This window comes from Anthonomus grandis, chromosome 13 (genome assembly GCF_022605725.1).
Source record: "Anthonomus grandis grandis chromosome 13, icAntGran1.3, whole genome shotgun sequence".
In the NCBI taxonomy this organism is placed as follows: domain Eukaryota; kingdom Metazoa; phylum Arthropoda; class Insecta; order Coleoptera; family Curculionidae; genus Anthonomus; species Anthonomus grandis.
The window spans coordinates 26469292-26482330 of NC_065558.1; the positions used below are offsets into that span (position 1 = coordinate 26469292).

The following is a 13039-nucleotide window of genomic DNA, read 5'->3' on the forward strand; positions in this document are numbered from 1 at the left end:
TTATTACTGATATAATATGTATTCCAATTTCTGTGACGTTCTGGTTCCTGTGGTAACTTCAAATGTATATATGTTATTACCACGGTATAAAAAAAAACTGCATTATAAGGGACTTTCAAGAAATATTTTTATCTTTTACTACACCATTTCAGATGTGAAATGGTGTAGTAAAAGATAAACAGAATCTATTTGGATTGTTTGCCATTTTGGTAAATAAATTAAACAAATTTCCTTAAAGCTTTTAATCCCAAAGGCGAAACTTAAAGTAAAAACCCATAAAAACAAATTTGTTTGCTTTAATACTGCTGTACCCGACGCCACGGGACGTTCGGGTGACATCGGCTTTTTTCAGCTAACTTTTTGGTAGCTAACTTCACACCGCTGTAATTACCCACGTCCGAAGCTGTTTTCTAAACGTCAAGTGTCAAGGATATTGAAATAAGTGCGGGAAAAAATAAAAACAAAAAATTTTTTCCTTTTTAAAAATGACACAAAATGTATTATGGCTAATAACTTTTCTTTTTTGATATTTATGTATGAACTAATTACATATAATATTACTGGCGTCTGGGGTATTATTTAAAAACAAACAAAATAATGAGAGTGACAGCTGACAAATTACGAAGTTACTTCAACCAAACACGTCTAACCGGACACGATTGGTTATGTTCTAAGGGACTGTGCAAGGTGAACCAAGGGCTTAACCGCGGTTAAAATTAAAACCGATAGATCGCTTGGAATCGGTTTGTGATCTGTGGATCTATTCTTCTCCGCAGTAGGTGGTGTGGCTAAAAATAAGTGTGAGGCGTGGGCCCCAAAAAAACCCTTCTATAGATCCGGTTCCTGTGTATCGTGTATGGAGATATGGAAGATGGCAACCTAGAAGTGGCTTGCATAGCGCTGGTTGATGAAGACCATAAATAATATATTAATAACTAGAATTAATAATATATTAATAACTAGTTGATGAAGACTAACTATCTTCCTGGCTGAGACCCGGAATCTCAAAGGCAGGAATGGTGAAGGGGGCACATGCAGGAAGGGAGCTATGTATTTGAGAAGTGTAAGTTAAAATATGAATATTTCTGATATAATGTCTGCTCAAAAAAGAAGGGGGAAGCCAGGTGTCACTTACACCCTAATTTTTTTTCGCCCAGTGTGATTCTTAATAATTTTTTAATTTATATTATTTTTTATTTAATTTTTGAGGGTATATTTAGTTTTCTTCTTTCCCTATTCTATGTTAAGTTAATCTACTATGCGTAAGTTGTTGTCTGTTAGACTACAAATAGTTAATTTTGGTGATGTAGCAGCAGAATTAAGTATTGTGCAGTTTGCTCTTATGCTTCACCCTTGCTCCATTATTATTACTTATTTTATTATAAAATTTGAGCAGCAGTATAATTAGTATAAATAGACATGTAGTAGTATTAGCAACTGGATTCCAAAGTATAACCCCTATACCATAAATAATTTTTTGCTATCATTTGCTAAAAGATACTGTATATTTGTATAAAAAATATGTATAGTTTTTTCTAATAATGCAACAAAATTCAGGGCCATGTTCTTTGGAAGAAATCAAGCAAGAAATTTCTTATAAACATATGTGCTAAACAGTAGATTTTACAGGGTGGTAAAGTTGGAAGAAAAGAACTTACAAGAACTTACTTTTTTCAATAAAATTGATACCCTTTTAGATATTTTGCTGAAAATTGGTATGCAGTCTTAAAGCATCCATAGCAGTTTTTCTATACACAATATACATTTTTGATATGCCACTGGTTTTTCTTGTAATAAAAAAATATTTTTGAATTCTTTATTTCTTTCAGAGCATATCTGGTGTCTAGGTAATTTTAAAAAAATTGAAAATTGTAAAAAAATAATAACTATTATTGTGGAAGGCCATAACACTTCAACCTGAATATTTTCAGCAAGTATTACTTTTATAACTCTATGTTCAGCATTTTTTTAAAAGTTTTTCTGGTAAAACATTTGAATATAGGCCTCAAATACATGTATCAAATTTATCAAAAAAAGTAAGTTTCTTTCTTTCAACTTTACCACCATGTAGTGTAAAATTTAAGTTGTTTTGGACATATTATGCTGATTGATGGTCAAAGTGAGAATCCTCTCCCCAACAAACAGAGGAGGACAATGATCCCTAAAGCGTGCGCCAGACAGATATCTCACCTTTTGCTTCTGCAGTACAAAAAGGGATTGTAGGAGTTAAAGGTTTGTGTAACCCCAAAATTGAATTCCATAGCATTGTTGAGACTCCATCAAGGCAAAATAAACATTTTTTGCTATACTTTTGTCGAGTTCACAGTGGATCAATCTAATAGCATAGTAGGCAGAGGCTAATCTCTTTCTCAACATGCAAATATGTGTTTCAAATTTTAATTTTGAATCAGAATCATGAAAAGGCGCAAGAACTTAGGGCAGTTTGTTAACTTATAACTAACCCATACATACTTTGATAGGTACACATTATGATAACATATATATATTCTATTTTTCCTGTGAGCTTAGACTGGATATAAAGTTTGATATTCAAATATATAATTCTCTTTCTCTTTAATAAATTTTTTCCTATTATTTAAAGACTTTATTTGATATGGCAATAAGTTAGAAAATTTTTGACCCAGATATATTATACATCTTTGATTTAATGATCTTTTACTTTGTGGTACTATGATATGCTTCTCCAAATTTATTCTTGTTTGATGGCGATGGTTAATTAGGTTTTGAATGTTATATTTCTTTTTAGTATAAAGACATATTAGCCAATATATAAAGAGTTTTTAAGTTGCAAAGTTCTTTTGAATAAAGTTCAACTGTGGGATATAACCTTGGTTTTTGAAACATAATTTTTACAACTGAATTTTGAATTATTTTTAATAACTCCAAATAGGTGGCACTTGCTTCCCCCCAAACTGAGATTCCATATCGCAATATTGGTTCAATCAGAGATTTATAAAACATCAATAGAAGTTTCTTGGTTAGTATTGTTCTTAAAAGATAAAATTTCCTAATAATGCCCTGGTTTTCGCAGTAAAATATTGAGCATGCAAATCCCAGATTAGGTGTTAGTCCAATATGATACCCAGGTATTTTAAATTTTTTTACGGTATTTATAGGTTCATTCATGGTATTAATCATAATATTTGCATAATTCAGACGATTTACATTCGTTTATGAAAAGGCAATATATTTTGTTTTTTTAATGTTTTTTTAATAGTTATGTGAATCTAAAAAGTGTTTTATTCTTAAAAGTCCATTATATAATTTATTTTTTACTGCATCCCAGGTATCAGCAGTAAATATTGCTGTGGTGTCATCTGAGAAAGAAACAATCACCCCCTATGTCAAGACTAAATAACATGATAACATTTACATATTTTGAACAGAATTGGTCCCAGTAGGTTCCCTGTGGTACACCCATATTGATTATCTTTGGATTACTGTAACACTCAGTATTTTTTGTATATTGAATTCTATTTTCTAGATAATTTTTAAATAAAGAAAGGACTTTACCTCTAATGCCATAGTTTTCTAAGATTTCTATTAATTTAGGATGAGAAAGAGTATCGAATGCTTCAGATAGGTCTAAAAATAAAGGTAGCAATTTTTTGCCTTTATCTATCTTTTTTGTTAAGATGGTAACTACCTCTTGTAAAGCATCTTCACTACTCAATCCTGCAGTAAACCCAAACTGCTTGTTTGACAGAAAATTATTTTTATCCATGTAGTTTATCAGCCGTTCTTTTAGGCTCTTCTCAAATATTTTGCCAAAATTGCTCATACCACTGATAGGTCTGTAATTTCCTATAAGGGATTTGGGCCCTGATTTATGCACTGGACGAACCACTGACATTTTAAATTGGCAAGGTCTTTATGCAACCAGTATTAAAGACTTGTGTTTATAATATGTGTTATATGTATAATGATTTAACAATATATTTGTGTAAAGCTTTTATAGTTTTTGCGCTGATGCCATCTTTATCTGGTGAGCAATTATTTTTTAAAGATGCTATGTACTTGATTACCTCATTTTCAGTTATTGGTTTTAAAAACATAGAGAATGGTATTTGATTTTTTATTTTTTGGTTTACTTGGGTGTTAGGTTGCCCTCTGCCATTTTTTTTCCCATATTAATAAAATATTCGTTAAAAAGGTTAGCCACTTCAATATCATTGTCAATTAAATCATTGTTCTGAGTCGTATTTTAAAATCTTTCATTTGTTTTATTTTTTAAAATATCATGCCAGCAACTTTGGATCAGATTTGGCATCATTACTGTATACCCATATTTTAAAACATTTCAAGAGTAGCATTTCATCAAAAAATGTGTCCACAATAAAACCAAGTAATCAATCTGGACTTCTAGATACTGACTGTGATAGGGATTTTTTTTATAGATAAATACACGGAAGATGAAGCTCACTCACATTCTATAAATAACACTGAAAATAAGCATGCGAAAAGTTTCAGTAGTTTTATTTTAAATATACAGTCTCTAAGAAATAAAATGGACGAGCTTCATCTTTTACTTGATTCATGTGATTTTCCTGATATTGTATTACTAACTGAGCACTGGTTAAAGCCTAACGCATGTTTCTTAATATCTGATTATATTCCTATATCAATTTTTTGTCGGCAACACTCCATACATGGAGGAAGAGCTATTTTAGTTAAACAAACAATTAAAGCTTTTTTCTGTAAAATTAATAAGTATGATAGCTTTCTGTTGGAGAAGGTTTTTGAATTCTCCCTTTGTTTTTGTAAGCGATTTAATTTATATGTTCTTTGTGTTTATAGACCACCCACAGGAGATATTGGTATGTTCCTGGACAAACTTGATTCTCTATTATCCCAATTGTCTCTACACTCCATAGTTATATTGGCTGGTGACTTTAATATTAACTTCACTGATGTAAGCTTGCCATCATATCATACATCCCTTTTAAGTATATTGGAATCTTATGACTTGAAGATGCATGTTCTTTCACCCACAAATATAACATCCTCATCTGCAACTACTATTGATTATTTGTGTACAAATTTAAATGATGTGTCATGTAGAGTACTCTCATCTGGTATTTCTGACCATGAAGCCATTCTCGCTAGGATTCCATGCAACACTGTATTTCCTTCCTCTCATTATATAGGAAGAATTTTCAGCAGAGCAAATTTTAATGCTTTTTCTTCTACTACAGCTTTGGTTAATTGGAATGCAGTTGAAATGGCTCCTGACCCGTTTACTTTGTTATTTCATGTGCTATGTGACAAGATCAATCAGTGTTTTCCTAAAAAGAGGCTTAAAATGAAAAATAGAAAACCATGGGTCACAGCAGGCCTCAGAACTTCAGCTAAAAACCTCCGTTTTTTGGCTAAGCTGTGCAAGTTTACAACTAATGCAAACATTATTCTTTATCATCAGAAATATCGTAATCTATACAGAAAGACGATAAAAGCAGCTAAGATGAAATATTATAGTGACCGCTTGAATATGTCCTCAAATAGGCAGAGAGAATGTTGGTCAATTATAAATGACTTCAGGCATTCTCACAAGAAAGTTTCAGAACCAGAAGTAAGACCAAATAGTTTAAATGATTATTACTGTAATATTCCTCATTTATTGCTCAAGGATGTGAATACTAATATTGATCCTTTGCATTATATTCAACAAGTGTCAGTTCAAAATTCTTTTTTCTTTTATCCTTACTGATGTTAGAGGTGCAATTAAAAGCTTAAAAAACCATATATCCAATATCATCAAAATTACTACTCCTTTTGCCTGACTCAGCATTGAATGCCTTAGCTTCTGCCATAAACAATTCCTTTCATAATGGCATTTTTCCAGCATGTTTGAAGGAGGCAGTGGTTATCCCTCTTTATAAGGGTGGAGATGTGAGTGAGCCTTGTAATTTCCGTCCAATTTCTATATTATCTACCCTCTCCAAGATAGTTGAAAAACTTGCAAAAATCAGAATTTTATCTTTTTTGCAACAAAATTGCATTTTATCTGCAAATCAGTTTGGATTTCAAACGGGAAAAGGGACTCATGACGCTGTTTTCGGCTTTTTGGAGAGTGTCTATGTGTCCTTAAATTCTGGAGAGTCCGCGGCGGCAGTGTTTTGCGATTTATCCAAGGCATTTGATTGTGTAGATCATGGAATACTGCTGTCTAAGCTCAACTCAGCTTACAGTATCTGGATGTTTATCCGATTCCAGATCCCTTAAAACTGGAGTACCTCAGGGTTCAGTGTTAGGACCACTATTATTTTTGCTCTATGTAAATGATTTGGGTTCATTAAAACTGCAGGGCAAAGTGGTTCAGTTTGCTGATGATACCACCATTTTATGGAATCATAGAGATTCTGATAATGTTAGAGCCCAGGTTTTTAAGGATCTTAAGATTTTATCGGAGTGGTGTGCTGCAAACAGGCTTGTATTTAATGTGGGCAAAACCTTTATTATGGGATTTAAGTGTGACGTTCAGGGCCTTATGTTTAGTGAAAACTCCCCCTTGCAAAACAAAGAAAGCTGTAAGTTCCTTGGTATTACCATTGGGATCATATCCTAAATCTTGCATCAAAATTATCCTCTGGATGCTTTGCAGTAAGAATGGCGGGGCATGAGCTGAGAGGGGTAGTTGCACGTTCAGTGTACTTTTCTCTTATTGAGTCCCACCTTCGTTATGGCTTGCCTTTTTGGGGTTTAAGCAACAAGGGATTATTAAACATAATTTTTGTGATTCAAAAAAAGGCAGTTAGATACCTATGTTCCGCTGGGTTAAGAGATTCTTGTAAACCTCTCTTTATATCTCAAAAAATCCTAACTCGTTTTTCTCTTTTTATCTTAGAAACAGCTACTCTTATTCATAAATGTCCTAATATATAATTGTGCTACAATTTCTTTTTCAGACTGAAAAAAAATTTCCTTGCAATCCTGGGTTTTTGTTCCTTTTTGAATGTTGTTTGAAGGTAATTGAATTCCATTGTAATCTTGTCTACTTTATCCAATCTTTATACTTATGGGTCCATCCAATCTTTATAATTATGGTCATCCTTGTCTGTTACTATTTTCAATTGATTGAGTTTTATGCTTAATATTTTGTGTAGTCAGTCTACAGTGTATGTTTTTGTAGATTTTGATTTTCCTCCTTTTTTTGTATATATTTCTCTTTTTTACTGTTCCATTTTTTTTTCTTAATTTTAAGTTTTTTTAGCAACAAATATTTTTTCATAACAGTAGAGCTTATTTTGATTTTGATTTAATCTACATAGATTTTTCAGAAAGAACGTCGGTGACACATTAATTTTTGTGAAAATTACTTTAAATTGTTAATAACTAGGCAACGTCGCATTTTAGGGCAAATCAGTTTAAGAGTTAAAGAGAGAGTCAAATGACTCCTATATCGGAAAAAATATATAGGTGGGTCCATTAAAAAAAAGTTCAAATAATGTACCATGCTTTTTTGTGACAACCAATATCAACCAAACTAATTTTAAAAATTAGCCCCTTTAACTCAATTAACATTACCCTTATTAAAGGTTTTTTCCGTTTCAAGGTTTATCGCCAATCGAGCACCGCAATATTGAATGAACACCCTGTATATCTGAGTTCACCAGTTTATTTAGGTCAGAACTCCGCAATTTGATTGTTCCCTAAGCTTGAGTAAGCAATGTGAGGTTTTGCAAAATACTATGTACAATTTATTATTAAAATTAGGAGTATCTTAAAAAAAAAAAATCTCTAATATTTTTGTTCATCATTAATAGCACTACTTAAAACTGCTGAGGGTGGCACTAGTTCATTTACCAGAACAAGTACATTTTAATGAGTATTGGCACAATTCAATTTTCTTTAGAAGTTTATAATTTCATGATGTATTGTAAAACGCAAAATCCCGTGAAATACCTGCATTGAAATATTCAAATTCAAATTTATTAGTATGCAATACATCTTGTTTACCAATTGAAGGTTAAATCTAAAACTCATTTATACAATATACTAACAGCATTTACCAACACAATATGATTTACCTATTCTAGTTAATTTCTTCTTATATTTAAAATTACATGTTATAATTAATATTTGTACTTTTTTGTATTGAACACGTAAATATTATAAATTAGCAATCAAAACTTACCCTGTTACAGGTTAAAATTGGCATTTTATACTCTTTATTAAAAGCACTGATTACAGTTATATTTTCAAAATAGATATTTTACAAATATTAATGATTGGTACTAGTAATGCCCTCTCTGTAATAGCCTCCCAAGTAACCCATAGTTCTGTTCTCTAGCCATTTCAAATTACAGTATTCTTTTTTTTTAAGGACACATTTAGTTTTGTACATTTCAGCTTCATATTGTACTGGTTGTTAATGAAATTTTATTTATACTCTTATAAAACCCGGTTCTGGACTAAAGAAATATTTTAGAATTTAAATTATATCCCATATTGATTATTCCATACTTTATTTAATTATTTTATAACGAATAATTATTAATTGGGCATGTACAATTATTGTGTATGTTGTACTGTCCATAGTACAATAACTGATTTTGGCTTGACCATACCAGATATGCTGGTTGATTTTACTCCGACTGACCTATCTAATTTTTGTCTCTTTTTATCTAATGTAAATATTAGTTTTCTTGGAAGATAGCAGGAAGTTGCTGGTCTAGGCAAAATCGAAATTGAGTGTCATAGTGACACATATTTTCATTGCCAACTTCCTTGGGCCACAAATTTTGTTATTTATTTTTTATAAAAGGTTTTATGGTACTTATAAAAAAAAGTTAAGTTATTTTGTTATATATTTCGATTGGCAATACACTTTGTGCGTGATTGCTTAAATACGGGTTTGACCTCTGCGGTCGTTCCTTTTTCCAGACCGCGTCATGAAGTGAAGAGTGCTTTAGTTCTTTTTGAAATTCGTGTGAATTTTACCCATATGGGGATATAATTGACTAAATGTGGTGATAGTAAATCAACTTTTTGGGCGTAATGCTGTAATTTGTTGTTTTGTTGAATTTACTGGCCTTTATGGCGATTTAAAACCTAATAATTTTTCACGTTCCCTCGAACATCGGCAAAATAGCGGTTCTGATTGGCATTGGCAGGGGACAATTTAATTAGCAAGTAGGTATTCTTGGATTTATCGTTTATACTGATAGTATAGGTTTTTTCTTTTCTTTTGGCTACTAGAGCTACATAACATGGATTTTGGACGGATTTTTTTTGTACGGACCTGATTTCTTCATGCCACATGGTGCTTTCGTTTTGGGGTTATGTACTCTACTGGCTCTAATCTAGAGGGGATTTTAAACAACTGTGAGCTAACATCTTACCTAGACCACTACCAGAGCTTGGCGTATTGTGAAGTGGAAGAGGTGAGGCTTGAAAGCCTGCAGTTTTTCTTGACTGGGAATTGGATGTCTGGGAGAGTCTCGAATCTGAAGTAGTCTGCTGTGTGTGGAGCTAAGTGACACAACATAACATTTTTTTATTCACCTATTTTATTTTTATTATCACAACTTTTATCTTTTGAGTTGAGATACATACATATATGACTTTACAATCTGAGCAGGGTGAAGCCGAATTGTGGTGGTTAGGGGATGTAATTATTCTTCTCATTCAAAGGCTGGATATATTTATATTACTTTGATAATCCAAAGACCCACCAGGTTCGACTGTACTTTGTCTCAAAAGTTTATTTAAAATTTTATTGACATTATTTAATCTATGCTATTTTATTATTGAATATTACTGATAAGAGTACATATATATGTAACAAGTGACTCCTGTGAGGTAAGACGCAGCCGGCTTCGTAGTACTACGAGTATATACTTGGGTTATTATTTATTTTCAAACTACTCCTAAGATGTCAAATTTTCTCAGATTAGCTAGTAAATATTAGAGTAAACTAATATAAAGGGTAATTTTGATTGGGAAGCTTCAACAGTTAGGGTTGACATTTTTTTTTTTTTGCTTAGGTCAATGTCCGTGGCGGGATATACCGGGCCATGTAAATTATTAGTTTAATTCGAATTGAAGCTTCGTTCCCCAAAAGGTTTGGGTGTAACATAATTTATTTTATTTTGACAACCACACTTTGATTGTGTATTTTTTTTTGTGTGATGTTGTGGTTCCTTATTACCAACTTAAATAATTATTCCTCTTAACGATAAATAACATAACATAATTCTCTGTGATAATCAAGACTTAAATAAATTTTTATTTTCTGTTGTTAATTTGTTTTTCACTTGAGTTGAGTAGGTTGGAATATCATAGGTAATTTGGAAACAATAGTGTATACTGACTTGACTTTGATTTTGTTTTCCAAGTTTCGTTTTGAACTTTCCTAAATAAATTTTGATAAATATTGGGCGTCCTTTGGGATTATATAAAATCCAAAACTTGGTGGCGCCATACTGATTTTGACATTTATTTGGGTAACTCTTGGGTAGTTACTACCTAAGAAATTTTGGTTCATTTGGTTGAGAAAGAAGCTAGAACCCACATCGGCTTGAGCTAGCAGCATTGTGAAGGATTCCTTCTCTGGGCGTTTCAGGTAAGAGGGGTTAAGTTCCTCCGGGCATCAAACAACTTTTGGAGACCCTCTTAAGGCCATAAACCTTTCACTATTTTTAGTACTTCTTTTCTTTTGATTAACTTGGTATTCATTGGTTCACCATCATTCCATTTTATTGCACTTTAGAAAAAAAATATAACAACCCACAAGAAAACAGTCTAAAAATTCAAGCAAAAGCTACTTTCCTACTTTCCAATATGCACTGACCTATTTTGTGTTTGACAACCTTAAATAGTTTATTCCTAATGTAGTCAGGCATTGTAAACCGCGCACTAGTATAACTAATATGCCTCTGAACTGCAGAATTTCTGGAGAATGTCAATTTTAGATTTTAGTTCTTAGCATTACGAGTATTTTGATTATGCATTAGTCTTTGTCTGTAATACTGAGTATTAAGCATAAAGGGTATTACAAACTTATTTATGTATAACTGTTCTAATGTCAAGAGTTTACTCTCTTGAAAGAGTAAGTTCGTGGAAATCCTTTTATTCTTAAACATCATGATCTTTATAATGTATTTTTGAGCTATAAAGAGGTTAGAATTTGTTATTTTACTTGCACTGCCCCATATTATTATTATTCCATAATTTATAATTGATTCAACCAATGAATAATAAATAATTTTTAACATTTTAAGGGTCAAAACATTTCTAAGCTCATAAAATTTATAAATGAGTTTTCTAATCTTTTTTGTAACATAATCGACATGTGTTTTCCAGTGAAAATTTTCATCTAGAAAAATACCTAAATATTTTAAAGACATTACCCTCTCAATTTTGTCAGAACAGGCACACTGCATTACATCTAAACAGCTAGCGGCTGTGAATCCTAATAGTCTGCACACTAGGAAGAGTTCTTGCAGTTAACCCAAATGTGATGAACTTGGTCTTTGTGATGTTAAGTGACAATAGGCTGTGATCTAACCAACACTTAATTTTTGTAACAGCAGCTTCTGCATTCCTTACCACCAGCTTCCCACGACTCGCACTGTTATTGCAGTTCGCCAGCAAAACAAAACACTATGCCCTCACTGTTACTAAGAATAGACAAAATATCATTTATGTAGATATTGAATAAGAGTGGACCCAGCACCACCCCATGTGGAACGCCACAAACCACCACTAGAGACTAACTTACAGTATCTCCAATCTTAAAATGTTGAAGTATCTTTCTATTAATTTATATGCAATAGCTCTAATACCTAATTTATAGTCTCTACCTAATATCTATTATGCAGTAGTACGTGATGCGTCACAGTGTCGGATGCTTTCTTTAGATCCAGAAAAAACCCCAAAACTCTTTTTCCATCATCAAAGCCCCTTAGGATCAACTCTGTGACTGCACTCAATGCATTCTCTGTGCCGGAATTCTTTTTAAATACATATTGATTCCTTTAAAGTAAATTTTTATCATCAAGGAAAGACTGTAGCTTGACTTTTATGCATTTTTCAACTTATTTACTAATCGTATTTATTAAAGTAATTGGTCTTTAATTGGAAAGTAATTCCCTATTACTGCTTTTAAAAACTGGGACTACATTTGCTTCTTTTAGAATCTTTGGAAAAACTGCCGTACCAAGAATGCAATTTAATAACATGCAGTAAAGGTGGAATCAAGTAATTGTGATTCTGTTTTAAGATTTCTGAAGTAATGTGATCCTCACCGCTCTTTACATTATTTCTTAGTTAGTTGATTATGCTGATTAGGTCATTTGCGGTTACTGGTGTAAAATAGCAAGACTTTACATTTCACTTAGTGGCTATATGAACATTTATATCAGGAGGTTTTATTTTTTCTACCAACTCGGGACCTACATTTTTAAAAAAATTGTTAAACTCAGTGGATATTAAGTAAGGATCTTGGATGGTCTCATTTTCTCTGTTTACTATAGTCTTAAGCTAATCTTTGTTTGAAATATCATTAGTCACTTCTTTTATTATGTCCCATATTTTCTTGGGATTATTAATGGTATTGTGCAATTTAATTTTATAAAAATCATATTTTTTTTAGCTTGGACAAAAGCCTTGATAACTTTTATATTTATTTAAAATTTCAATTTTGTTAGGATTCTGAGTACATTGTTTTTTCATAAGATTCCTTTCCCTAATTGAATTTAAGAGACCATCCAAGGATTCAATTTACCTATTACTAGTTTTAACATGCTTAGTGAATTTTTTAATAGCACTACTTAAACAGACAACAAAATTTTCAGTACAAGTTTCAACATCATTCACATTTAGAACACCATCCCATTCTAATTTTGATATAAGATTAGAAAGAGTAGCATAATCAATTTTCTTTTGTGTTTGGTGTGTTTGTGGTGACTTAGTCTTATTCATTAGGTTAAGGAGGATGGATCCGTAAGGTAAAATTTTAGAATTATGAGATCTATTGTATTAAAGCATTTGTCTTAATTAAAGCATTGCACTTGTT

General features: G+C 31.9%; 1 protein-coding gene across 1 annotated transcript in view; it reads left to right on the top strand.

Annotated features, from left to right (window-relative positions):
* The first annotated feature begins 646 nt into the window (after positions 1–646).
* LOC126744117 (putative nuclease HARBI1) overlaps positions 647–13039 on the top strand; it is a 47067-nt gene continuing 34674 nt past the window's right edge. The window contains exon 1 of the transcript XR_007663060.1: positions 647–1063. The gene's annotated coding sequence lies outside the window, so the exon portion shown is untranslated. The remainder of the gene's footprint in view (positions 1064–13039) is intronic.